The sequence below is a fragment of the Pelecanus crispus genome, chromosome 2, assembly GCF_030463565.1.
Source record: "Pelecanus crispus isolate bPelCri1 chromosome 2, bPelCri1.pri, whole genome shotgun sequence".
Classification (NCBI taxonomy): Eukaryota; Metazoa; Chordata; class Aves; order Pelecaniformes; family Pelecanidae; genus Pelecanus; species Pelecanus crispus.
The window spans coordinates 32,317,976-32,345,853 of NC_134644.1; positions in this window are offsets into that span (position 1 = coordinate 32,317,976).

Consider the following 27,878-nt stretch of genomic DNA (forward strand, 5'->3'; position numbering starts at 1 on the left):
CATTTCCTCCCTCAGAAAACCAATGAGCAGATGAGCATGCTGATCGTAGTCTAATATCACAAGTTATAATGAAATATGCGATAACACAGCATGCTTGGCTTGAGGTTGGTAGTTTTTCAGCAATAGACATTACTTACTTTGTGCAATGAACACAAAATCCTTGGACTGAATTGTAATGTAGCACTATGGTAATAGTGATTGATTCACCAGATATCACAGTGTAGGTAGTGCCGGTTACCATCATCAAATCAATAAATTCTGGGTTAGAACACTTACAGAAAGTGAAAACCCAGTAAGGGATATCCCTGGTTATTATTATTCATGCACGTTTTCTTTATTTCAAGTAGAAAACCAAAAAAGTTTTTAGTGGTATGGCTTAAAATGCAAAAGACAAGAGGGTAGGTAGCTATCAGCCCCATGTTTAAGGAAAGTGGATTTTTGAACTACTTGCAGATACAGCAAAACATAACATTTATGGACTCCAGAGAAATCTAGATCTAGCCCAGCCTCATTGTTCTCTCACAGTTCCCAAATGTATGCTACAAGCAGAAATAAACACCTTCACAGAATTTCTTGGTGTTAATATCTTTGCAAATGTAGCAATCTTACTGCAATGTCGTAAGATGTGTCAATTTAGAGCAGTTAACAGAAAAAGAGCACAACATGTTTATACAAAAGATCTGTTATTTTCAATTCATTTATTTGCAAATGGGCTATTCAAAGGCTGCATGCATTTCTCATTATATTGTCTCCCTAATTTAGATTGTGTACTCTTTGTGGCATAGATATTATCTTGGTACTTTCCAAGGCAATGTGTACACACTACTACCACCACTTCTACCTCTAGTAACAATTCAATGATCACCTAGTGAGTCTTCTTATTTCTGTGATTCATACTGCAGAGATGTGACACAATTAGTAGATGGCTTTGAATCATTCTGAACATGATTGCTGTTAGGATATATTGACATGGGAGTTAAGTCCTTGAATGTGTGTGCAGTACTTTGCTTTTGTTGTTTCCAGAGAAACATGGGGAATGGCAGACATTTCTTTGTTCAAGTTTAATATTAGAGTAAGTTCCAAAGTTCCAAAAAGTTGAAATACTATTTTGTGAAATGTTTTATAGCTTAAGAATTTTGTTTCATAAGATAGGAAAACCCACACAATTTCAGTGTTTCCATATCCAAGAAACTCTAAAACACGATATATATCAGATACATAAAAATGAAATGTTTTAATGAAAACACTGAGAATAACTAAAAGAAATATCTTAGGTGAAAATGGTAAGAAAAAGGACTCACAAAGAATGTGTCAACAGCAGCAATGCTGAACTTCAGCTTCCTTGATCTAATTTTCATTTTGTCACTCAAAGCAGGAGAAGTTGGAGGCAAAGTTAGATATCTCTAGACAAGGACACGTATCACAGAATTCAGAAAGAGTTGACAACCTCTAAAAGAAAAGCTGATTTTTTTTTCCATTTAAAACTGAGAAGGAAACTTTTAAGAAGAAAACTTATTTCAGAAATCATGTTTTGGAAATGAGACCGGTACTGGCAAATATCCTAATCTATATTCTTGATTCCTTGCTCATTCTCAGTCCTTCATTTACATTCTTACTAAACTATGAGCAAAAAACAAAATGCCAACTACCTGAAATCCAGAATAGTGAAACTGTTGTACAAGTTACCTCATGAACGTTTTATTTTAAAAATACAAATTATAACAGGATCAGCAGATGCCAATATGTAAATTCATTCTTCTAACAGTGATTTCAACCAAGGAAAGAAAATACAGTCAGAACTGTGCTTGGTGGATTTGCATAATTGCATGTCTGAAAGACACAAGTGGCAATAACCATTGTTAAATTAACGTCATAATAAGATTTTTTTAAAAATTCAAACTAAAGTTTCTACAATTACTAATTGAAGGGAATTAACTAAGCATGACTATTAAAAACAAACAAAACCCATTGCCAAACCGATCTTAAAAGTGAAATAATAATTTTCCTTGTTCAGCCTTGCTGGCTTTTCGCTTGTCAACCTTTCCTTGTTGTTCCTGGGGCCAAAGTTTGCATGTTCTTACTGATCTCCAGAAAAGCCACATAAATTTGATATGAAGATCTGATGAGATCCAGAGTTCAGAAAATAAGACGGGATTGGAAATTAAGATTGCTTTGTGAAAATTTTATAGCATGCTTCCTATTAGCAAACTGAATAAAACCATGGGATGCTCATATATAGACTGAGTGGGAACACTTTGTATCATGTGATAGTCCTGTTGATCTGAAAGTATATTTTACTCAGTATGCTTCCTTAATTTTGAAGCAAGTGGGAAGACTGTAGAAAAACAGAAGACAGGCCTAGAGGAAGGAGCCATGCATGGTGTCACCATGCCCGAGTCATCTTTCAGAGGCCTGACACAATAAATTGGAATATCCTTCCCTAGAATGGATCCTATGTAATTTTCCTGGTTTTGTTTATTACAGTAATGTAAATGAGGGCAAATACTGAGACTATTTCTGCTGGTGGGTCATTAAGATCTTTGTCATGAGAGTCCATTCTTATAAATCAATACAGTGCTGTGAATCATAGTGTTCAGATAAGTCAGAAACTGTAGCAATTGCATTATGTACAGAGAGGCAGTCTAGGTAGACACCTGAAAGGAAGTTATTGCTGAAAGCAGGGAAAGGGCTCCAAAGAAACAAGGAGAAACCTGCAATGAAATACGTCAGAAAGAAGCCTTAAGGAAAAGCTGGTAAACAAGCTAGTGTGAGAAGTGATCGAAATTGCATCTGAGCTTTGCATGGAAGAGTGTTCACAGTTGGGTTAACTTTCTGCATTATGTCTAGGCAGTGGGAAGATCTGGGATTCTATACAGGACCACCTAGGGAGCTAGAGATAATGGTAAACACCCGGAAGATAGCATTCTTCTTACTAGTCTATATAGAGGGAGGCTCAGTGCCTGGTCTGCACTGTGTACATACAGTTCGGACAGGTGAAGTTAGTCAAGTTGCTTACCATTTTAAGTTAAATACTACATTTGCATTTCTTTGAGGACAGAAAAGAAAATCAAGCAATAAAGTTTCTAAGCTAGCTAATCACTTGTTTTAATAGAGTGTGAGGGGAGAGAAAAGGTGGAAGATTTGGTTGTTGTTTTATTACAACTCTTTTCTTTCTTTTTTGAATGCGGATATTTCTTTTGCCAAAGACTTAAATTAGGAATGTATTATATCATACTTCTAGCCTGAGAAAGAGAAATTGAGGGAGTAGGTTTCTGCATATACAAACTCCACTCACAACTATATCCAAGGGAAGGACCTTCCCCTCAGGGCAATCAAAAATACAAGGTTCACATTTGCCAGAAATACTACATGACCTTTCTGAAAGTATCCTGAGAAAAACACAAGGATGAAATAGTGCTTAGGAGAGTATTGTATGAGAAATTGTATAGAAACTCTGCAATATCTTTTTGGTAAAATACTTTAGAGATTTGAGGTTTGTTTCAAAAAGCAAAACATTACTTCAGAAATGGTAAGATTATATTCCCTTACCCATCCAGGGATGAGTCAATGAAGTCAGAGCTGTTTCAGCAATAGCCAGAAGGCTAAGTCCTATGAAGAGGAGGAAAACTCGATTTCTCTCTGCAGTTTACTGCCAGAATTTTAGCAATATACAGCTCCTTTTAGCACATCAAAACCAGCAACATTGGTACTGTTCTGTGGGAATTTCCTTGGCCTTGTATGTGCATGAAACATTTGAAATGTAGTCTTATTTTTTTAATGTATTGCTAAACAATAGAACAAATTCATATTATACTTTGTGTTGACTTACCAAGCTAAAAAACATTAAGGTCCAGTCAGCTTGAAATAAAAACAGGTTAATGGAGACTTTCAAATACTTCTAATTCCACTATTCTTCCATTATTCAAAGATGGCTAGAATATTTTAGTGTTTAAAATCGTGTCTTAGGTAAAGTACACATCTGCTAGAAATGTACTGTCAGTGGCAAATATGTTTCTTCCCCTGCCCATCATGCTTTTTTTTTACAGAAGCATTTTCTTTGTACAATTGCAAAGCATGTAAGAGAGAAAGAGAAAAAAAAATCAGTGCTGTCTTCTGAAAGCAGACTAATTTGTACCTATTTAGAGGAAAAAAAATTCCTTCTGATCTTTGAAAAACAGATTAACCTATCCAGAACAAATATTCTGGTGGCTTGTGTATGTGGGCAAGTGCAAAGTCCTGCTGGTTTGCAAAAAATAACAACTGGAAGTATTTTCTTTAGGTCTGTGTTCAGGAGCTTCTCCCCATTGCTCAGTCACCAGCCATGTTTTGTAATGTGCCTTGCCTGTTTTCCAAGATATACACAGTACTTCTGCTTAGAGTCATCACTTGAAAATAATGGCTGTTTTTTTCTCCATACATACATTTTGCTCAACAGAACGATTCTGAACTCCTGGCAGTAAGATCAAAGAGATCTTTCACAATTCATCTCTCTTGCTTAGCATGTAACAAGCTCATAGCAACTTCTGAAGGTTAACTATTAGGTCTACCTAGTACAAGTACGAACATGGAGAAAAGGGTACTGACAGTGAGAAATTTTTTAAAAATTATTTTCTTTTTTCTTAATTTCCACTGTGAGAAGGAGCTGCTAACAAAGTTGACAAAATTTATTAATTGACCAGGAGAGGGGTTGGCTAAAAAAAAATAAGTTTGCACTGAGATCTTTCTTTCTTCCCTAACTTGCTCCCTTTATTTTTCTGCACCAAGATAAAATAGTTTGTGTTTTGTTAAATCCAGCCCTGAGCTAATTTGTGTTCTCATATCTGTTTCTTATCTGAGCAGATAATGTTTGCAGTATTCTTCACTCTATTTAACTTTTGAGTTTTTACCAGTTCTTAATTTTATTCTGGTTATGTTTAAGAGCTGAAGGTAATTTCTATTGCCCTCTGTTAAATATTCTTTCTGACCAAATATGATGTACCTCTACTATCAGCTATATCAAATGTTATTATTGGTCTCATTAAACTAATGTAATTAGAAAGGCCTGTGTTATATGGAATCTGAATGTTGGTGCTATGGAAGAGGAGTCTATTAAAAAACTTCAAGCTTCTGAAGTTGACAGAAGTTCAAGTAATATCCCAATATGTCATTTAGCTATTAGACTCCATGAGTTTTGACTTTTTATTGTACTGTATCTCAGAAAGCCTTTGCACCTGTATGAAGTGGATGCCAAATGTTGTCATCATGAGGCTGTTCTTAAGTGTGTACTTCTTTGTCTTATTTTGCACTATAGTATAGCCTAGTATAACTCCATGTCATCTTCCAGAGTTCTGATCTTCTAAGCTACCAACGTTCATAAAAGATAGGATACAAAAGCACCTGTGTTTAGCAGCATTTGGTACCAGTAATCATAGTTATTTGCTGACAAGAAAATGCCCATTATCAGTTCCTACTTGAAAATAACAGGACAAGCCTGAACTGCAAATAAGGGCTCATACAGTAGTTACAAATGCTCAAGGAAGCCTAGAATTCTCTTGCTTCACAATTTTTTTCCTAGCTCCCAAAGTGCTACGCAGCAGATCTTTAGTTTGCGTAAACTGGCTCTGTACTGTTGGATTTTTAATGAATGTTATTAGTTGAATTCTGATCCAGGGTATGCAAGCAGCTGAAAAAAAACTATTTCAATTAGGTTGAAAGATCCATCATGTTCAATGGCACAACTTACATGCAAAATTATAATCAAGATCTGAAGGTCCCAATCTGTATTGATTCCTTCTCAAAAGCTCTATGAATGAACATCCTTAGTAAGCAGAACAAATTCACAAGGGGTGAATTGCTGAGCAGGTGGAATTCAAAGGCCCACTGAAGTCTAACTGACTTCCTGGACTAAAATAGTCAAAGCACTCTGATATCACTGTGGGAGGAGTCTTTTCATGCTCTGGTGAGCAACAGGTGCTGATTTTCTGCTGGCTCAACTGGGGGCTGCAGGTCTTGCTCAAGACTCTTAACAAGAACTTGGGAGCTTTATGGAGATGCTTAAGTAGCTCTGCCACTGTATACCCTATTTATTAATTGTTATTATTGGGCAATGGACTGTTTGCACATGCTGACTCAAAGACTTTGATAAAATAAATTACTATGATGGAATTGGCCTAAAGATCTTCTTCCTACTAGTATGCCAAATGATCTGCTGGACACACAGAAGGTACAGCTACCTAAGCTATTTTTGTGATAACCCACTTATCCTATTAGAGATATAATGCCCCACACACCCCATTGCAATTTGAAGCAGGGCTTCAACCACTGAAAATCAAAGCATGACCACTGACTTCAATTAATCTACATTGACTAGATCAGCTGAATGCCAGGTACAGTATTGACAACTTTTACACATTTAATTCAAGCCATTTTATGGTTCTGTTATATATAACTGATGTAAAAAACTTTGTAATTTGTTCATGAACATCCGTTATATCCATCCATCCTTTCTCCTTCCAAACTAAGGAAATGAAAGATAGCTGGTATTGTAGAAATCCTCATGATACCGTCCAGTTATGACCTCTGGACCTCAAAGCTTTCACAGTAAAACAAACAAAATGGATACGTTACCTTTTAATCCAACAGGGGCAGGAATGCTTTATTTAAAAGCATTTAATCTTAGCAAAAGAGATTAGAAAAGGGAAGCAGCTGCAACTGAAATGTCTGTATTTATTCAGCAGTCATACCCTAATGACAGAGAACAAAGTATGCAGCTCAGCATGCCAATGTTTAGAATGTTGTATTCTTCTAACAGTGACATCTTTGGGAAGCATGTATTTTAGTGTCCCTGAGAGGATGCACTAAACATACCTCAAAAATACGGGTAATGCTGCAGTAGAATAGTAAGTAACTATGCATTCCAATTACATTCTGGTAACTCCACAGCTTTTCTTCAGACACATTTGACGTATGTGATTGTCTTCGGCAATATCTATACAGTCATCCTACATCATGACTTTATTCTTCATCTTTCCTATGTGGTGACTGTAGTCTGAAGTGTATTGGCATTCCTAGCAAGGAAACTCAGCCACAGAAAGGAGGGCAGGGGTGAAGGGAGGAAGAATAATTCCTTTTCAAGTTCTGTCTCCCCGGGCAATATGGACGCAACTGGCTTGCAGACTTAGACTTGAGCACAAGCACAGCTGCTAAGGGCAGTACAGATAAGCTGTTGTGAGTCTTGCAGAGTGACAGCAACAAACTAGTAATGTTTGAGTGGAATAACAATAATTTTGCTCTTTTCTAATTTTTTTTTAACACTACATACCTGCCTACAAATTATGATAATTGTTACCTTTTTTTTGGTATGATAGTAATTTTCAAGGTTAAAAATTCATAGAAATATGTTTATAAATCATAGGAGAAGATTGCTTTTGATAGGGAAGTTTTGTCACCAATATAAGAACCAAAGAAGAGTAATCAGCTGTCTTATAATAAGCACAACTGGAGTAAAAACACAAAACCCCAGAGCCAGAGAGAAAAGAACTAGCTAGATACCTTTTTTCCTGAGACTGATTCAAATATTTCTATGGTATTAATCTGAGCCAGTGCAACGAAAGAAAAATTTCCTATCTTGCCCATGCGTGTTAATTATAATAGTCCAAAACACCATCACTGTTTTAGCACGGGATTCAACTTAAGAATACTAGTCATATTACACAGTGTAGCTATAGGGAATTTTTGTGTTTTAAAAGGAAAAATAAGAAAGCTATTTAATTTTGATATACTTGAAATGCATAGAGATTTTGATCTTCTCCAAGAAACTTTGGCCTCTCTAAAAATGTGTACCACACCTTAAAATTGTGATGACATTCCTCTATTTCTCTTAACTCATGATGGAGGACAAGATTTGAATCTACTTTAAAAGACTTTCCTTCCTGAATAGGTTAGGTTAAGAAAAGGTGTGAATAGAGAAAGGTTGGCAGAGTGGGAAATGAGTTCAAATATTTTGCCACAGGATGTGCTGCTTGTCTCCTATTTTATGGAGAGACAGGCCCACTGGGTGACTAATTTGGCTACACCGTGGATCTTTGGGCAATAAGGCTGTTTACCTTCCTCATTCATTTTGATGTCTTTGGTGCTACATCATACAACTCCACAGATCACAGATTAGTACCTTAAATCACTGATGTGTAATACATTACTACATTTCCTGACACCAAAACTAGTTTCATAAACATACATTGGGACAAACAAGGACTGTTTGGATGTATGATGGAGACGGGGATGTAGTGCTTGTGAAAGGTGGTGAAATAAAGCTCTTTGCACTATTGTTCTTTGGAATAAGATTAAGATTCCTGACTGTTCAAGCTCATTTGGCAGATCCACTAATTTTCCTAAAGATGCTTTGATGTGACCATATTTAGTGACAATTTAATTTATTGAAGTACTTTTTTTTCCCCTAATAGTTAATGGTAGACTGGTAGACTAGGAACAGACACATTTAGCAGTAGCAGGTATGCACCAGTATATTTACTTGTCCATCAAAAACTAATCTGAGTCCACAAAAATCAGTAGCAGGACTTGAAACCCAACACTGGAAGATCTTTTAGCATGCCATGATAGCTGTTCCAATGCCTTTGCTTTACAGAGGAATTGTTAGTAATGACTTAAAGTGAATAACAAACAATAGAAGAGCCATTACTGCTGCCACACAAGGTTGAACGTTGTGATGAGAAGACTTAGGTAAAATACTGCTCTGCTTCTGACTCTGTTCCTTTTGATCTCCGTGTTAGCAGAAGATAGGTATGTGTTAGACTGTTAGGTCTGTATTTTCCTGCTTCCTTGAAGATGTTCAAACATTCTTTAATATCTCTTTTGTAAATGTGTCTGAGAAAATGATATAGAGGATATTATAATGATTTGTTTTGTTCTATTAAGTTGCATTTCCTTTAAAGATTTCCAATCTTTTAAATATTTGCATCTTGTTAAACATAAAGCACATTAGACCAGCAAAGAGATTCTGCTGAGAAAATGAAGTAGTTTATGTTTGTTTTAGCTTCTGTGTAAAACAGAGTACTGCAGCCTAGCTGTCCTCTAGCACTTCAAATAACATCATGGTTATGCTTCGTTGTGCTTTGGGTGGTTGGAAGAAATAAAAAGAAAAATGTTATCAGCCAGTTCTTCCAGAATTCCTGGTGGAATTAGTCTAAACTCCAAATCTAGCTTTTATTTTTCAATGTGTCTGTTTCTCTGTATCAGAAAAATCTATTATTTATAGAGGAACAGTGTATAGCCTGGAATAAGTGCCATCTTTTGAGAATGAGGATGGCATAAACTCTGGTCTCCATAGGGTAAGTCTGTAAAACTAGGCACAGTGGTAAACAACAGGCATTGCCTGTGTTAAGAATATAGCTTGTCTTGTCTTGTAATGTTGTAACAGAAACTTTGTGTCAACAGTAGATGCTCTGAGTTGCTTGCATGATAACATACATAAAGGTTAGAAAGAGGTGGAGCATCCATGCTGATAGATTCAAATAGATATAGCTGAGTCAGGAACTTATTTCTGTGTATAGTTTTTGGGGGGGATGTTGCCATCCCTGTATTATGGACATCTACAGCTCAAACATCTAACTGAACCATAAGTACTAATTTAAGCTACTCCTGGCAGTCTCCTAATAAAACTAGGTAAAGTCTACAAAATTTTACATACCTAAACATTAGAAAAGTGATCAAAGTTAGTTACACAGGCTTCACCTGTTGTTGTTGGAGAAATCTGCAGAGAACTAGCCACCTAAAGATGGTCTGAACTGAGATTTGGAGTCAATTGTAGCAGTGTCTAAACAGACTGTTGTTTCTCTGAAATGGGCTGGGCTCTGGATCTCCTCGTTGTCTAAATAGGTGATCTGGTCAGAGCATGCTGTCTCTCTGTTTTGTTCCCCACATTTGGGCATGCTTTCTGTGGAAACAGAGCACACATGCTGTGATAACACAGATACAGACCTTATCCTGATAAAGGGTTGGGGCACAGAAGGGTGGTGCAGCCACTCATGTACATTAGATATTGCCAGTCTCCCTTGTCTGTACTACAGTGGTTTAGACTACATGCCTGACTCTTAAACCTTTAAAGCTATGTAAGATGAATATCATTCCAAATAACCATCTCTTGGCATCTTTTCCTTTGGGCTATGGTGGGAATTTGGACTTAGGGTGTACGTTTTACTCTTTCTGCCCTCTTATTTGTAAGTCTGAGAAAAGCTCTCTGGAAAATCTGAGGCCTGCATTTAGATCTCAGTATAAACAAAGTTGATTCAAAACTTGTTATAGTGAATTCCACCTTTGAGCTCCTGCAACTGGCAAGCTTGGTCTCTGATTCAGCTATCTGATTCATTCTATAATCACCTCATCCAGTTAGTTATGGTCCTTGTTTCTTTACCTTATGCAATGTAAATGTTGTGATTTTTATCTCTTATGTACTTAGCTTTTAAATATTTAGGTGTGTGGTGGGTTGATTAAACATGTTCCAAAGAAAACATGCACTTCTCGGTTGGCCATTTCCCTCCTTCAGAAACAACAGCTATGAAAATCCTCCAAAGCCATGGCTTATAAATGGGAAATGTAGAAATAATAGATCACACCTTTTCCTGACCTGATTTCTCTGTTTATTCTGTCTGCCAGTCCCTTTCTTTCATGTCCCAGATTTGAGTATAATTATTTCAGACTTAAATTTCCATCTAGGCTATACAGAAAAATTCTGTTCGTTTCATGAAATGTTATACCTTTTCTTTTATCCCTTGGATTCTGAAGAATGACCATTCTACCATTTTCTTCTCCAACAAAAGAGGATAGCTCTCTTTTTAACTTTCTCCCTCCACAGTTTACAATATTTTTGTGTTGTCTGTTTATTGCTTCCCACGTTTCTCCCCATTTTACATCATATTCGGCACCCCTATCATGCTGCATTACCCTAAATTTCCTTTCTATTTATATGCTACCCATGGCAATTTCCTGAACTACTCTGCCTCCTGTTCCCAGGCACCCTACATTGAGGGTATATTTGATTTTTGGTTTTGATTTCCCTGTCAGTATGCCCTAAAATTTACTCTTAAAGTTCAAAGGTCACAGGTGCCAGTCTTGATGATGTAGACTACAGGTTTATTTGTTTTAGAATAGAAGTCATAGAATATCTCAAGCTGGAAGTGACCCATAAGGATCATTGAGTCATAAAGGTTTGTGTCTGGATGGCAAAAGCAAAGCTTTGATATTGAAAGAATAAATCAGAAATTAATATGAACCCCTAAACATGGATGTCAGAGTTGGCAATAATACCCCTATGGCTTGTGGTTTTTTTCTTAGCACAAGGAAACCTATAACCTGAAAATAACTTTGTAGGGAAAGTAGATACTTCATGTGGTTTTACATGTGCTAATTTAACAAATTTGTCCCTTGCAAGAAAAAATATGACCTGTACTGCATTTTGTTTCCATCCTGTGGGGTAAATGGTAAAGACAAACTTTCTTCCTCCCTTTGTATATCCTCATAATCTAACTTCAATGGTGAAATGCATTTGGGCATTAAGAGAGTTTCTCTTGCACAATCAGGTGAAATTAGAATTTAAAAAACCTTTGAATAACATACACTACAAAATGTCTATTCAGCTTCACTGTATATTATTTCATCCCATGTTTTTAAATAGCCAGTTCTTGTCCAATGTAACTATGAGATACAATTCAATTTTTGTAAATGGATTTTTTTATCTGAGAGCTACATAGAAATATTTGTATGCATAAAGCTTCAGCTCATTGGAGGAAGGTAAAATAGGGTTAGATGGAACCAAGATTTTATCAGAAAACCCTAAGTAGATGGCTTTATACTGTCTTTATGAAGTTATATTTTGGAAAATGTTTTGTCTTTGACAGTTTTTTTATTGTTGTGGCACACATTCACCAACCTTTGGCTTGTCAAATTGTCAAGACAATTTAAACAGTTTTAAAAATACCTTCTGCTATAAATGGAACTGCATAAAATTTGTTGTAAAATTCAAGCTGGGATCATTGAAATTGAGGCAGACCATTGTTATACACTGAGTGTGAGTCAGGGTCTTAGATGTTCACACCATATAAACAGTTCCTGAAACAGAAAAATGAGAAATCACCTCTTACAGTCTCTCTTTTTCTTCCTTGTCCTCTAATGACTTGGCACAGGATCCTGCCCTCCTCTTTCACACTGATTTTCCTAAGTAGTCACTGCACCCTTGTTAAAGGATGAATGCAGCACAAAGTGACAGGCATAAAACCAGTTCTGCACAAGCCTTGCAGTCTGTCAAGAAACAGCAATGTCATGTTTCAACTAATAACTAGTTCTAGAATTTTTGACATGAGCCCAAGTGAATACCTTCTCATTATCCTGGTGTTGCTGCTCTCTTCTTGGGATCAAGCTTTGCACTGTTTGGGCACCTGGTCCAAGGCATCCCAAAGGTATTTATTCAGCTAACTCCCATTCACATCAACACTGTCACCACAAGGTGTTGGTTTCTTTTTTCCTCTCTCTCTGTGGAAAAACATATACATAAAATTACTTTTTGCAGGTGAAAGAAAACTATCCATGCTCATTGCTGGAGCCTGTCTAAAATTAAGGACAACACAGAAATTGTGTTATACCTGGCACTCATGGGTGTACGATGAAATTCCTTAAACTAGCTTTCCCCTCCTACTGTGTCCTGCATAACTAAGTCAAAGCAAAGAAAGTGGATTCATTTTCAGAAAATGAGATTGGTTCCTTCGAAACAAGGAACTTCTAGGATAAATAGCTGTTTCATTGGTTTTCTTTAAACCCCCCTAAAAAGAAAGATAAAGAAGAATCCTCACACAAATATGGTCAGAGTTCACCCCTCTCTCCCAAAAGAAAAGAAAAATCAATTTCAGAACAGTTGTGAGAGGAGGATTTTCCTTGCTTCTCTTTCACTAGGCAGAAAGTTTAACTATTTGTTTACATTAAAAAGTCACATAAAATGCTACAAAATCCTGCTCAGTAGCAATTGCTGTTATTCAGCACACTAAGAGATAGCAACATATAGCACCCACAAATCTGTTAAGGCTTTTTGTTTATCAGTTCTGTAGGAAGTCTTATAAAAGATAGGCTTCAATAAGAGCAGGGTTCTAGCAAAAAAAAAAAAATATTCTGAACAGGTGAATTATTATTCTAGCATATATAAAGTCTTACTCAGAATCCCAGACCATCTTCTTATACCGTGAATTTCTGCAGGAAGAATTCAAAATATGTATGGGAGTGGTGCAAGTGTGAGGGTGTATGTTTATATATACACCATCTGTCTCTCTCTGTCTCCTTCACCATCCATTTATCCACATGAACACTTGCACATATGTATTTCCAAATACGCTGATCACCAAGCATTGCACTTCAGTGTGCATTTGTGTGAAATCAGTCATATGAATTTATATCAGTACAAGCAATTTCTGAGTATAGAAGAGCTAAGGCCTGATTTCTAAAGATACTTTTCTGTGGTGATAAACAGTTGTAAACATATCACACACCACCTACCCTTTTCACTCCAGAGATCAGCCTTGCTTCTAGGTACACTGCTGATCTACATTACACCTCATCTACTCCACACTACTAGCAGCTGTCCAACCCATACACTGTGGGACAGAGGGCTTGATGGAAGGGAAAGCATGCTGACCTGGTGGCCAGCTTTGTGAGCTCTCTTCTACTTAATCACAGCATCATTTAGGTTGGAAAAGACCCTTACGGTGTAGCTGACATCCTCCATATACAGATTTTAGGAATATAATTTGCTCATTATGCTTAACAGTTAAAATCAACTGACAAGCATAAGGTATGGAATGGCTAAGCAAGGAGGACTTAAATTTTCAAGTGAGGTTATTTTAAGAATCCAGTAAATGAACAAAACCAAGTGTACAGGGAATTTAAGAAGAAAGAAGACATCCATTGCTCTTACTATGGTCACATTATGTATTTGATTTTGTGTTATGGGATTATGTATTTATGCCCCTTTGGTTACATTATGTATTAAAATGTCTGTCAAAAAGACCTCTACCTCAGTGCAAAGCCTCAAGTATTTGTGGAAAATACAAATATACTAAAACGTTACACCATTGTTTTTAATGCTTAGGCATCATAAATACTCTGCTATGGTACTATTCCTTACATGTATATTTATAGGACCTAGAAATTACACAAAGTTTCCACAACTTTATCCCCCATACAATTCACATCCAGCTCTTTTTTTGAAAAGTACACATTTTGGTGCCATCATAGTAGTACCAAGATAAACCACTTCACATCCCTTACTACTTCTGGAAATCTTGCTTTTATTTTGCATGTTCTCTTACAACTGAAATACACACATTTGTTTTTCTACAGACCAGAGGTTTAAACTTTTCTGTGGTTCAAAGTGATCCAATCAAAATATTGCTTTGTACCTTCCCTCTACCTGGGCCATTTCAAGGGCTAATGCCCCTTATATTCACACAGGAACTGTGTGAGAGTTACAGCAAATAGTTCCATGGGAAAAAAATACTAAGAAAATAGTGAAAATAGACTTGTAATTAAATTTAGTAGCTGAAAGTATAAAATGTATGATCTCTGTGACTAGCTGGCTCTGTTCTGATTAACATTTAATCGCTGTTCAGACCCTTAATGCCACAACACAGACTCTTTTTCACCACATACTAATAGGAACAGTAAGATATACTTCTGCTACTTAGTACCTAGTTAGAGTTTAATTCGTTGATGGAGAATATACAATGCAATTATTTTCTTGCATTTTGCTGATGCTCCTGGGTTAAGGTCCAGTGGTTTACTATACTTGGATCCCTACAAGGGACTCATAGCTTCCCATTCATTTCTGTTACTCTGAACAGAAGGAAAGAGACAATTGTTTTGTGTAAACTTATCTTTCTCCATTTAATTCTGTATTCTTATCTATGTAAAGATGGATTTGAGAATTGTCTCTGAATAGAAACATAACCCACAAATCCTAAAACAGAGCTTTGTGGATGTTTGCTGCATTACGCACTGAGATCCAACAATCAATATTTGAGGTTAAGAAAGCCCAAAGGCCTCCAGTCTCCTCTCATTCTTGACACTTCTTTCTTTGCAGTGTCTTTTAGGGGAAGAAATAGCCTGCTTGCTCTCTGTAATCACTTAGAGGCAACGTCCCACTCCCCATAGCTAGCACTTGATGATAATGGCCTTTTTTTTCTTTTTTGGGGTGTCCTCCAAACCTCTTTTTTCTGTTTCTCTTTTTTTTTTTTCCGGACATGTGATTTTGCTATGGGTTTTGCAAGTCTTGTCTTATCATGTCCCAGAATCTCAAAAATTTATTGTTTATCTCAGTATACTCAGAACTAATGTTCTTTGTTGCCAAGGCAGGAATCATAAATAGCAACCAGCCACTGCTTCTCAGTCATTCTCTTGAGATTCAACCATAATATTGTCTACTTCCTTTGCAGTACTCTGCTGAATGAAGTCAGTCAGTTCTGCGTATTGGACGCACATAATAGTCATGGGATATTGACTCAAGGAACTTGAAGGAGTTGGGCACTCTCTGAATAGATTCTGGTACACACACTTGCTGTGTGTTAAAGCAATTTAAAGTTAAAAAGGTTTGAGAGTCTCTGAAAGAATGAGTATATAGTCTGAATCAAACAATCCCGCCTTAGTACTTTGCTAGATATTCCATATAGATAATGCAATCTAGTGAAGAACTGTATTGTTACACTGTTCCTTAGGAGAAGATCACACCTGGAGTTATCTGGTTAGCTAGCTGAGCTATAGCAGTCAGTCTATATCTACCTAGACAGTATTGAACACTTTTTTATTTAGCCGGAAACTTCCAGAAAGCCATTAGACGGCTAAAGCTATGAAGCCTGCAGACAAAACCAACTCTTTTGATTACATTTGAATTAACTTCCCCCAGAAGTTCATTTTTCTTAATTTCACCATTCCTGCATGCATGAAATTGATACAATTTACAGAGTGCAGGTTACAGGCAGCACTCCCTGTAATTTCTCCCAAATGATAGGTGAGATGCTTGAAATTCAGCACAGCATGATTGTGGTATGTGAGTTTATAAACAGCTGTCGCCAGCTATCTGTCTTTGTTTCACAGGATCAAAGCAAAAAATATCTCTCAAATCACTTGTTTCACTTAGAGTCTACCTAATGAAGAGTATTTGTATTTTGTACGTGGATGGTTTCCTTAAATTTCCTGTGATATGACACTATAAAAGAAACATGCCTTACTAAAATGTCTGAATGAGTGTGCAGGGGTCTTGTACACCATCTCATGTCTGCAATGTTAAAATGAACTTCTGCAGGAATTTAGAAATTATGAGATTGCACCAAAATTAGTTGAAAAATAGTACAATAATTTGTCAAAACCAGTATCGCAAAGTCTGAAAAGAGGCCTTTTGTTGTTTCATTGCAAAAACATGGAATATCAAAAGTCCTGTCTGCACAGAAACTTTGCAGAACTACTGGAGGGGAAAGAAAGTTCAACTCCCTCTTTTTCAAAAAAATTGAACAGAATTTTAGGTTGGAATTTAAAAAATGGGAGTTTTGACATGAATAATGTTTGTAACAAAACATGCAAATTTGAAGTCTAAATTGTGCTAGTGAAGAAATCTTTGGGGGATTTTTACATCCTTAATTAATGATTTTAATGTCAAATTAGGACCCTAGCTCAATCACTGTGTTTTCAAAGGAGAGGGTATCAAATCCACCTACCTTTTGTTCTTTCTTATTCGCTTCATCTGCCTCACCTTTTTATGACTGCAAAGCAGTTTAAAAAAAAAAAAAGTTAACTTTTTTTTATTTAAGCGAGCAGTTATAACTCTGAATGCATGAAAGAATGGGGGAGAACCCGGCTCAGCTTTGAAAAGGAGTAATAAAAATGTTAGTGTTAATATATTAATTCATAGGAGAGACGGTCGCATGAAATACAGTGCTCACTGCAGTATTCTGCCACAAAGCTCAAGTTACGTTTACTCCAGCAAGCCACTTCCCAGCATTTCCTTACATTTCCTTATAGCATTGCAAATGCTAAGGTTTCTTTCTACTTCAGAAATATTACTTCATATTCCTATGACTGGAAAAAAAAGAATAGTTTATAAAGCCTACTATCGTTTCTTTCAGATGACTTGCTTCATGTAACTATAGCCATTTCCAGGGATACTTTTAACCTAGATATAATACAAACTGATGCTTTGTTCCTCAAGTAAAAGCTTGTGGTCTGCATTTATTTCTCATGCCAGTGGGAAACCCAGACTTTCTCAGTGGATTATCATAAGTGCACTCTAAACTGCTCTAATGCTTAATCCAAAGAATACCTGGATATTTTCCATCATTATAAACAGCACAGATGCCCATATTTAGAGCAGTGCTGTTCCCACATTTAAAGCATTTTTGGTATTTTCTACTGTAAGAAGCTCTTTTATTCAATTAAAGCATAGACAGACTTGTTTAAAATGTGCTTTGCTGCTTTTCTACTTCAGAAAAAAAAAATTGTTCGTTAACTTTGGTTTGCTAACAGACTTTTGGCCAATTTTCTTTTAAAGAACTGATGAGTTGAGAAACTATGCTACTTTGCTTTGAAGCAGGGACTTGAATTTCAGTTTTTTTAGTTTGACAGAATTTTTATTATACAGATCACAAAATATGTTGTATTGTCTGAAAAATCAGGCTATAGATATGTTAAAGTGGGATTCCTGAATTATCCTAAGTACTAGCGGTTTTGCACTCAGTTGCCAATTACAATATTTGTTGTTATTGTTATTATTTTTATGGGTATAATATCCCTTTACCTTCCTTGTGAAGTAATCACATTGTAACAACAGAAAAGTCCTCACTAAAACGAGTGGCTCTGACCTCATAAGAGTGTTTGAATTGTGGTCTATAAACCAAGCTTGCAAAACCAAGTGTAAGCAAAATATTGGATAGCTGCCCAGCTAAACACAGTTCATCCATAGAATAAATGAGGCAGACCCCTGAAATAACTTGTGGTCATGTAAATAAAAGTTCTTTATTTTAATACAGACAAGAAAAAAAATTTTTTTGTTTTCTTGATTACCCACATTTACTAATGTTTAAGTGTCTGATAATTCAAATGTAATTTCATGTAATAACATTTGGCTTTGTGTTTTATATAGCTTGTATATAATATATATTGCAATTAATAGTACAGAATTATATGATAAATATTATTTCATATTTTATTATTCCTGTGGTAAGCATACAGTGTGCTCATTGTATCTCAGAGCCATATGGAAGTAATTAGTGTTTTACCAAAGCAAGCTTACAACTTTTCTTTGGATTTTGTGAGTTTAAAAACAAAAGTGGTAGTAGTTATGCTAGAATTTTATATAATTTAGTCTGTCTGAATGGGGACACAATCTACTGCTCTTTCAGAAAACACATGCTTGCAAAAGCTTGTGTTTCTGAATTTGGGAACAAGAAGAAGCCACTGTCATTCTGTCTCAACTTCTATAGGAAAAAGGGAGTTGGAAGAATTTGAGGAAATAAGTCTAAGGGAAGCATTTGGTTTAGGACCTGCTGTGATTAGAACTGTGATTCAGGCCCTCTCTGTGATCAATGAAGTGGTAGAGGATTTCTCACTTGCTTTAGATTACAACTCACTTGATAAAACTTGGGTGTGTTTGTCTGCCAACTTTCCCATCGTCAATTTAAAACAGCAGTAATGAATCACAGTTGTATTTAAAGATCATATAAAAACACAGAGCAGTGCTTTTGCTATTCTGCATCGTTGAGTCAAACTAACGGCAAATAAATGTACTTAGGTTTCACACCTAAACTAGTGAAGAGATCTTTTCTGCTCCTGGCATCTCTCACACTGGTTTCTCTGTTGCTGCCACACTGTTCTTAGAAGTATCACCTTAGACATATACTTTGCTTTTTCTAGAAAAAGCACATGTAAAGCACCAGCTACCCATTCTTAGTAAGGGCATCCCAGCTAATGGCACAGTCCCTTGATTTGTGTGCCTCTTATCCCACCCTAATAGAGCCTAATGACTGTGGAGACAGGCCAGTCTCTTCCTCTGCCAAAGGAAGGTTTTTCAGGAGGACGAAGATATTCACTCTAGCCACACCTATGTTTAAGGAGCCTTGTCATTTTGCAGCACTCATATCCTCTGAGTTAGGCACTCAGGTTCACAGGACACTAGTGAGTGAGGCGGCCAAAGAGCTGGTCTATAGAAAAGACTGAGGAAGGGTAGACCCCCCACCTTTCTTGCAATAAGTTGGAAAGCACTTGTGTACTGTTTTGGAACATGATGAAAAACTCAAGCTGTGTAGTCTGCCGTGAGCTCTCTTAGTCCTTCTTCTCTGATAATCACTGAAAGAGCAGCTGAGTAGTCACTGTACTGACTAAACACGAGGGAGAGCTTGACTGTATTTTTTGCTTCAGGTATTTCATTTTGGCTGTGGCTGGAATGAAGGTCTTCTGTGTACAGTAAGAGTGATCTTAGTACTAACCATCTAAACTCACTGATCAGAAGAAGAACACATAGGGACATGCATATTGTGTGAGATATCATTGGATTTGTATGCTGAATTGTGCCCGCACATGCCATTGTATTCAGCAAATATCATTTAGACACTATTGCTCAGTGTTGTCAGGTCTTGTTGATTGTGTGTACTTTCTACAGAAGAAACTGGGGAGTCTTTGGTGCTAAGGGAGGCAAAAAAAAGTAGGTTGGAAAAGATACAGGTGGGGATTTTGGGAAAGGAAAAATGCAAAACATGCAAAAAGATTGTTTTTGTGGAAGTATACTTTGTTTTCTAGAAGGAACATACAGTTGTACACTGGTATGTTTGTATATTTGGCTTACTTCATTTAGACAGAGTTGGGCTGCAGAGCTGGAATCTGAGGCCAGTAATCTGCCCAGTATTCTATAGGTTGCCCAGATCTTTCACGCAGCAGTGAAATTTAGATCCGGAGTTGCACTTGTCTGAAAGCAAAGAGCAAAAGAATGCTGGCACAAAACTCCACCTGCACTCATTACAAGTGCGGCCTCTGAATCCCACTGGAAATCTCAGTATTTGGTGTTCCCTTGTCTCTGTGTTGCTCTGAAGAAGAATCTTGGTTTGGGCTCCTCTTTCATTACTGTTTTTACAGAAACACAATCAAATAAGAGCATCTGAATAACTGATGTCACTTCTGGTTTTATTTAACTTCTGCTAAGTATTCTTCTTCACTACCTAGATTTCTCCCTCCACCAGAAAACCCTAAAACCAAAAAACCCCAAAGCATTTGCTATCATATGATTAAGGTTCAGTCTGCCTTTTGACATTTTGCTTACAAAATCAAAACTTAAAGTTATTTGTTCTTCAGACTGTTCAGCAACTGTTCTTGAACCTGTTCCAGATCTGAAGGGCTATTCTTAGGAATGTGTTCAATATTTACTTGAATAAAAAGATCTTAACCTTGGCTCTTTTTAAAAATGCTCTTTCATATCCTCTTTCCAAAGAAAATAAGTCACTATCATAATACCGCAAAGGCTTGTTATATAAACTGATTTGACCAGGTGAGCCAAATGATCTCTTGGAGAGAAGGGGAGTCTGAAATATTTGTTTGATCTTTGTTTTCATATTGAAAAGGCGGGTCACAGAAAACGGGGGGAATGTCAATTTCTGTTGTTTGATATAAATTCTCAAACTTGGCTTTCAGCATAAGGCAGAGCTGGAAAATGAGCAAATGACTTGAATTCAGAGGAAAACGTGTGCACTGCTTAGGTACTTCAGGAGGAATTGTGACTGTGTATCTAATTGATGACTTGAGATTAGGAACCATTTAAAATGAAACATTTGCTGTTTGATATTAGAAATGCATCTTTGCTAGGGGGAATACCACTGTAAAGTCTAGAATAAATTAATAAACTTTCTTTTCCTTTCAGTGTTTCTCAGCTTTCTGTCTGAGTGTACTAATATATATGAGTGAAGGAATAGGTCCTCTGTGCAGTATAAACATCCTCCAAGATAATTTTTGCATACACATAGTGAGAAACTGTCTGTGCCCCAAAGAGAGACATAGACAAGGCAAAGGCTTTCTATGTAAAGGTTTGTGAATTGAGAAGTAAAGCAATTCTTTGTCATCTCTGACAATAACAGCTAAATGTAATCTGTTTTACTCAGTGCTGCAATTTTTTATCGTAAGACTGTGACAGAAGTGGACTTGTCATCCATTTGAATCCCAGTCCAGTAAAATGGTATTTGAATAAAATCTTCTAGGTTATATGAAATCTCACACAGTGCCAACTCTTTTAGTGCCTAGATACCCTCATATAATATATGACAGTACATAATATATAATCTCCATTATCTGCAAGCTGCTTAAATGAGGTACAGATTATTTGTAAGTGCAGAAAAACCCAAGATGGCTCCAGGCAAAGACGGGTTAAATTTAGGTAGGCTTATTAATTTAGGCATAGCCCTTCATAGAAATGGCTATATTGTTTCCAGGACCAGCAAATCCAAAAACAGCTTATGCGGTATTGCACAGCACAAGCTGAAGCTTGGTAAATCCTAAGTTAGCAGCTTGAGTATTTGTGAACCATGTTACCAGGGTTAGAAATGCTGTGGAGGGTGTGGGGACACCCCTGTGTCACTCCATGTGAAGACTGTTTGGATTTAGCATGTACTTATCAGCATGCTGTAGTTATTACTACATTACCTTTTAATACTCCAGGTGTCAGGAGAATATATTAGTTTGGATATGGGAAACTGGGCCCAGAAGTTGCACCCGAGCTAAGAAGCCCACCTCAGGCCAAGAATACAGAGGAACAGGAGACAAAGACATTCATGGGAACCTGAGAAGAGCCATTAGCTCACCTAGATAATAAGTCCAAACTAATAAACACCGCTGAATGACCACGTGGGGATCCTCTGTAACACACCTTCCCATTACTTCTGTAGTACTTATATTACTGGGGTTATTCCATTTTCCAGCATAACCCAACAAACCATTCCTCTCCATATATGGGAGAGACGATAGTATTGTATGACCTGATTGGCACCTTGCTATTCAAGAATAACTGCACTGATGCCAGTGGAATTACACTAGCATGAACTAATAAATTGGTGCACTTACTTAAATAAAAAGAAACAAATTGTCAAGCCTGACCTGAATATTCCTCCCCCCGCCCTTGCTGCAACCATGTGGAGCTTACATGAATGAAGTTTTTTGTCATCTTAGAAAGTTGTCCTTTTTACAGTTAAAAAACAATGAACCAAACAACCATCCCCCCCCCTCCATTTCTAATAAGGTGCAATAAGGTGTCTTCTCAAACATCTCTGTAATGTATCTGTGAAGCCCTGTCTTCTGTGAAGTTTATCTAAAGCGTAATCACAGTTGGAAGGATGCACTGATATTTTCTTTGTAATAATTTCCTAAAATGTAGACATGGGACTTGTTATGAACCAGTGAAATCTGGATTTTTTTTTTTCTTGCTGCTGATCAACAATAGACTGGGACAAACTATAGGGCACAAATATCTACTCCATCCTTTAGATAAAATAGGTATTTACTGACATTGTCTTTAATGGTTTAAATGATCCAGCAATATACAAATCTTTTCAGGTCCTGTCATGCTGAAGTATAATCTTGATCCTAAACATATGTTAATAGAAATTGATCAGAAAATTTGCCAAAAGGCCTTTGATAGCATCCCTCATCACAAACTTGTGGAGCCTTCAGGATTCAGCAATAGGCATAGCTCATCATTCCTTAGTATATGAGCCCTATCCCTCACTATGGCCTAATGATATCTGCCTGATGCAGAACCACCTGCTTGTGCTTCATACCTGTAAATCTTACTCTGTTTGCCCTTGACATCCTGCTATTCACAGCTAAGTGAGGGGCTAAAGGGTAGTGAGGGAGGATTTTCTAGAAGTTCTAACAGCTAAATATCACATGAATGAAATACAAATCAAAGCAAGCTTCCTTTCTGCTTATTCACTTCTGTGTAATGGGTTGGTTTGTGATATATCACTGGCCTTAGCCAAAAACTGAGATCACTGAGTGTAAAAAACTGGTTGGGATTATATTTTCTAGGTTATTTTGTGAAAAAATCTGCTTAATGATGTTCTAAAAAATGAAAAATCAAGTACATCTACTAATTTACTCTCAGAAGTCTTGAAACCACATCAGAGTGAAAATGCTTTAACTAAGAAGGGAAAAGCAAGCAAGACTTTGAATAATTACATAATATTGATTGTAGATGTATACAGGGCAAGGTCACCAGTGCATTAACACTTGGTTAACGACTGCTGTATCCTGGGGTTGTTGCAGAAATCTTTTCCAATTGTTTTTGTCAGGTCTGCTTAGATTGCCAAAGGCTAGTAAACAGATGGGCATAATTAGGGCTTCCACAAATAAAGTCCCATTAATAATCAGTTCCAGGATGGGTATATAAAGAAGTAAAGAACAATTGTATTGGTGCTTAGCTTTTCTCTGGGCTGTCTCTGCAGTCAGTTTCTAACCAATACCATAGGTAGCTCAGTAGTTATGTAATTCAATAATAATATAGGGACATGGAAATGAACATGCTGGGATCGTACCACTGGCAGCCTGATACTTGTAAAGATCAATGTAACTGTTGTTATGCAGACTTCACAAATGCGTGCATAAGGACTCAGAAAGTCAACCTCCTTCTGCAAAATGCAAATGCTTAGCAGAGTTCTCAACTTCTGAAGTTAGGTGTCCTACCACCTCCTGTAGTGCATAGTGAGACCCTCAGAACAGGAATCATACAGACCATTAGCCTGAGCAGGAAAATAACAAGTATGAATACTTCAAGGGAAGAATAATAACATAGGTAATCAACTACCAACAACTTACAGACCAGAAAAATCAATGAGGTTTTCTTCTTGCCTGTGTTACCTGTAGGCTGGATAAGGACCTGAACACCAAACAAGTTCTTAGAGTTAAGCTACTGCAGAAACTAACTGCACATCTTCCTGCTTTGTGGTAACTTTCTGATTCCGGACTAAATGCATTGTTTTTCTCCAGTAGTAAATTTCCTTGAATTGCCCTGCAGGGAAGAACAGAGCAATTTAAAAACTGCATGAATGTTTCTCTCTGGACATACATTCCCTTTTTTTCTCAAGCCCCTGTTCAGTATTCTCAGATGGTGAGAGCATCTCTCCTGTTGCGACATTTTGTTGAGACATTTTGGGTTCTTTTAGCACCAGTCCATAAAAATATCCTCACATTCCATCTGGAAAATAATTCACATTGCTTTTTCTATTTCAAGCTGAATCAGAAGTTCATTAGAGGGAGAAAATTTGGGCTGCTGGAAAAAAACCCAAAAACCAAATCAATGATGGGGTAATTATTCACAAGTATAGTTCATTATTCAGCCAGCTGTGTACACAGGACATCACTGCCATTAAAAGCTGTGAAAAAATACTTTTTTTTCCTGAACACTTGTGGCTCAAACTATTTTTGACAAATCATAGTGAAATTTGCATCTGTTATGTCTTACTTTGTGATCTTAAAAGGAAACTGCAAGTTTATTGGCACTGTAAAGTCATACCTATGTACCGCATTAAAAATGGGTCTGTTTACTTTCTTTGGCTTTGTGATAGAAAAACAACTGTTTCAATCACTATGGGGAAAAGTACTGTTTATTTATAATTGCACCTGTTCTTGCATAATAGGAAATACAGTTTGAGCCATGCTTTCCTGGAATTGTTGTCTGACTGGTACAGTTGTTCACTAAATTCGATACCCTTGTGTTGTCTTTCAAGTGACGTTTTAGTTCTTCTACTTTATTTATTTATTTTTTTTAATGCCTGACATGCTCCTCTTTACATTAGTAACCTAGCTATGTTTCCTGAGCTGCCTCTGTAGATGTCTTTCAGGCCTGAACAGTAGCATCCAGCGTCTTCAAATTAGCATTCTTTGATGAAGTTGACTTAACGGTCGAATGCATGTAATTGTCGGCCAAGTTGGAGGTAAAGAAAACAGTGTTCTACAAATTATGGGAGCTCCTTGGGAAGCTTTTTTCATTCTTTGCCCTCCTTAGAATATTTTGTTTACTTTCAGTCTTAAGGTTTGCAAACCAGCCTTATCATTTCTACCACTTGCAAGAATTGTACCCCTGCCCAGTGGCACTTCCTTCCCTCACTCAGAGGGCTTCAGTTTTAAAAGTTTTCAGGAAATATCAGAAAGACTTCATGATGTATGTTTCACCAACCAAATAAAAGGAATTGAAGTTCACATTTAGCTTCCTTCCAAGCCCAGAACTTTTAATGCATTCACCTCTGAATGGGGGAATTGCTCATGTCCAGGCAAACCCTTACTAAATCCCATTCGTAAGAACAGAGATTTAAATAAGCAAAGTGATTTCTCCTGCCTAAGTGGTAGGCAAGCATACACTTTCACATTCCTTAACAAATCAAGTAAACTTTTAATGGGTTTAAAAGGTAGCTTAAATGCATACATGGGGAAAATGGCTGGAAAATGGAATTTCTGACCTATGGAAAACTCTTAACATTTGGGCATTTTATTTTTTTTACTCCAAATGCAAACAGAAGTTCATAGTTTTAAAATTTCTTGTTGAAGGCAAATTTTGATCAGTAATTGTTGGTTATTTCAGCCTGAAAATCTGGATCAATAGAAAAAATGTTGAAAATATTGAAAATATGGAAAATTGCGTATTTTTAGCTGTGATTAAAGAAATAGAAATTATTTTTCCTTTATGGATTTTTTTCTTTTCCCTCTCAGATTTTGTAGATGGTCATAAGTTCACGTTAGTAAGCAAGAAATGATGAGCAAACTAATAAAAACAAACAAAAATATGTGAAAGCTAAGCAGTGAGTATAGTGAATATTAAAAATGGAAAATATTTTGCCAACCTTCTTTTATTTTTTAAACAAAGTTATTGCTTGAAAGCACCAAGGCTGGAATTCAGCAATCAGATGAAGTAACATTGTAGATGCCTGACGCTCAGATCTTACAAAGCTAATTAAATTACTGACTGCTACTGAATGGAACATTTTTGTCATATCTGGCAATGTTAGGGGAAGGATAGCTATGAGGAAATGGCTGTGAATGCCATTCCAAAGGAAATCACCTTCAAGCACAAGGTCTAAGAATTTTTAAGAACATGTGGAAGCCTTAGGAAGTGAGAGAAAAGCTCAGGAGGAAGGAAAAAGAGTGGATGTTTAAATTACCCATGCTGCAGATGTTACCAAATGGTCTACAAGGGAAAACTGACCTGTTAGCATGGCTCTGCAAAGAAGAGGTGTTGATCAAATAAGAGTTGGGCAAATGTTTTTAAATGCTCAGAACAGACACAGACTGTATAATGTCATAGGCATACCCTTCAATATTACAGGGCCTTTGATTAGTAGAGTAAGTCCTAGCTCACATCTTCATTGTGATGCTCTGAGGACCTGTAGTGTCTGGGGAGGCCACAGGCAGGTTATGGTTTTGTATCTAAACTGAGTTTTACTCTGGTCGTTTATGGAAAGGTTGTGATGTCCTTCACTTGCATGACTAGCATCATACCTACCATTCCTTTAAAATATGCATAAATTCAAATTTTAATAAAGACAACAAAGAAGTATTGGTGAACAGACAGATCCATGCCCTGTTGCAGAGCCTGCTTTAGGCAGCTTTGCTAAGGTCGTGTAAACCTGTCTGGCATACTAACTACAGTAATTTAAGCAAATTTCCCACCTGGTACAACTGATCTCCCTCTCATATGGAACTATCTTCTGTCTACTTCTAAACAGCTTTCACATGCTTTGGAAGGAACATACTGCTTTTCCATAACTGCAATATATTCTAGAGGTTATGCCTCGTCATTGTAAAGCTGAAGAGATCAGAAACCAGCCAACTCACTATGTGGAATGTTATTAGCGTGGTATGACCCCAGCTGGAGAAGACCTGAATTATTTTTATGAAAAACTTTTCATTTTTAAAAGTCAGATATGATGAGGCCATTTTTGGTATCTCCCAACATCAATCAGTGCATTTATGTACACTGCATGTCTTTCCCAGATCCTCAATGAAAGTAAGTTTGGTTTGAGAATTTAAAATTAATGTTACCTTCTTTTCAGAGCTTTCATTTTATTTGAGCACATTCTGGCATCTGGCAGATTTAAGGCAGAAAAATATGTTCCAGTTGGTATTTCCTATCGTTAACACCTACAGACAGGCAAATCCACAGAAGATTGGGAAGTGTTCTATGGAAGAAAATGACTTCATGTGACATAGCCTGTCTTCTTGACAGCCTGGGTTTATTACATGGTTTTTCATTAAATAGATGTCGCAGAGGTACACTAAGACTAACCCAAATGAAGGACAAACTCAAACAACTTTATTCCACAAACCAGCCAAAACCACACAACGGAAACCAATGAGAAACAGGGGTAAACCAAAAATCAATCAACGGTCTGATAACATTTAATACATAACAGGTTCGAGGTGGCAGTCAGGATATTGTTATTACATGTCAACACACAGAGGAATGATGATCCAAAGTGCACACACACACACTCACAAGGGGAAACTCCCTCTCTGGTGGGTAACCAGAAGATGTAATCGCTCACCTGGGGGGAAGGGGCAAGGGCTCACTCATGGATATATCCAGAAGAAATCACTCACCAAAAGGAAGTGAGGGCACTCAATCCCAGGAAGTTTCCTCACGCAGTGGCATCCCAACCCAAGGGGAGAGGTTTCAAACACACACCCACTGCTCTAAGAAGCCCACTCCAAGGGGGTGTCCTGCGGCACCCCATTTATACGCTGGGTCGGACCTGAGCTGTGGTCATAATTGGTCATGACCTAGAAGCTTCTCTGAGCTAAGGCGCCTCTAGGCTGTGGTCCCTCTCTGCCGA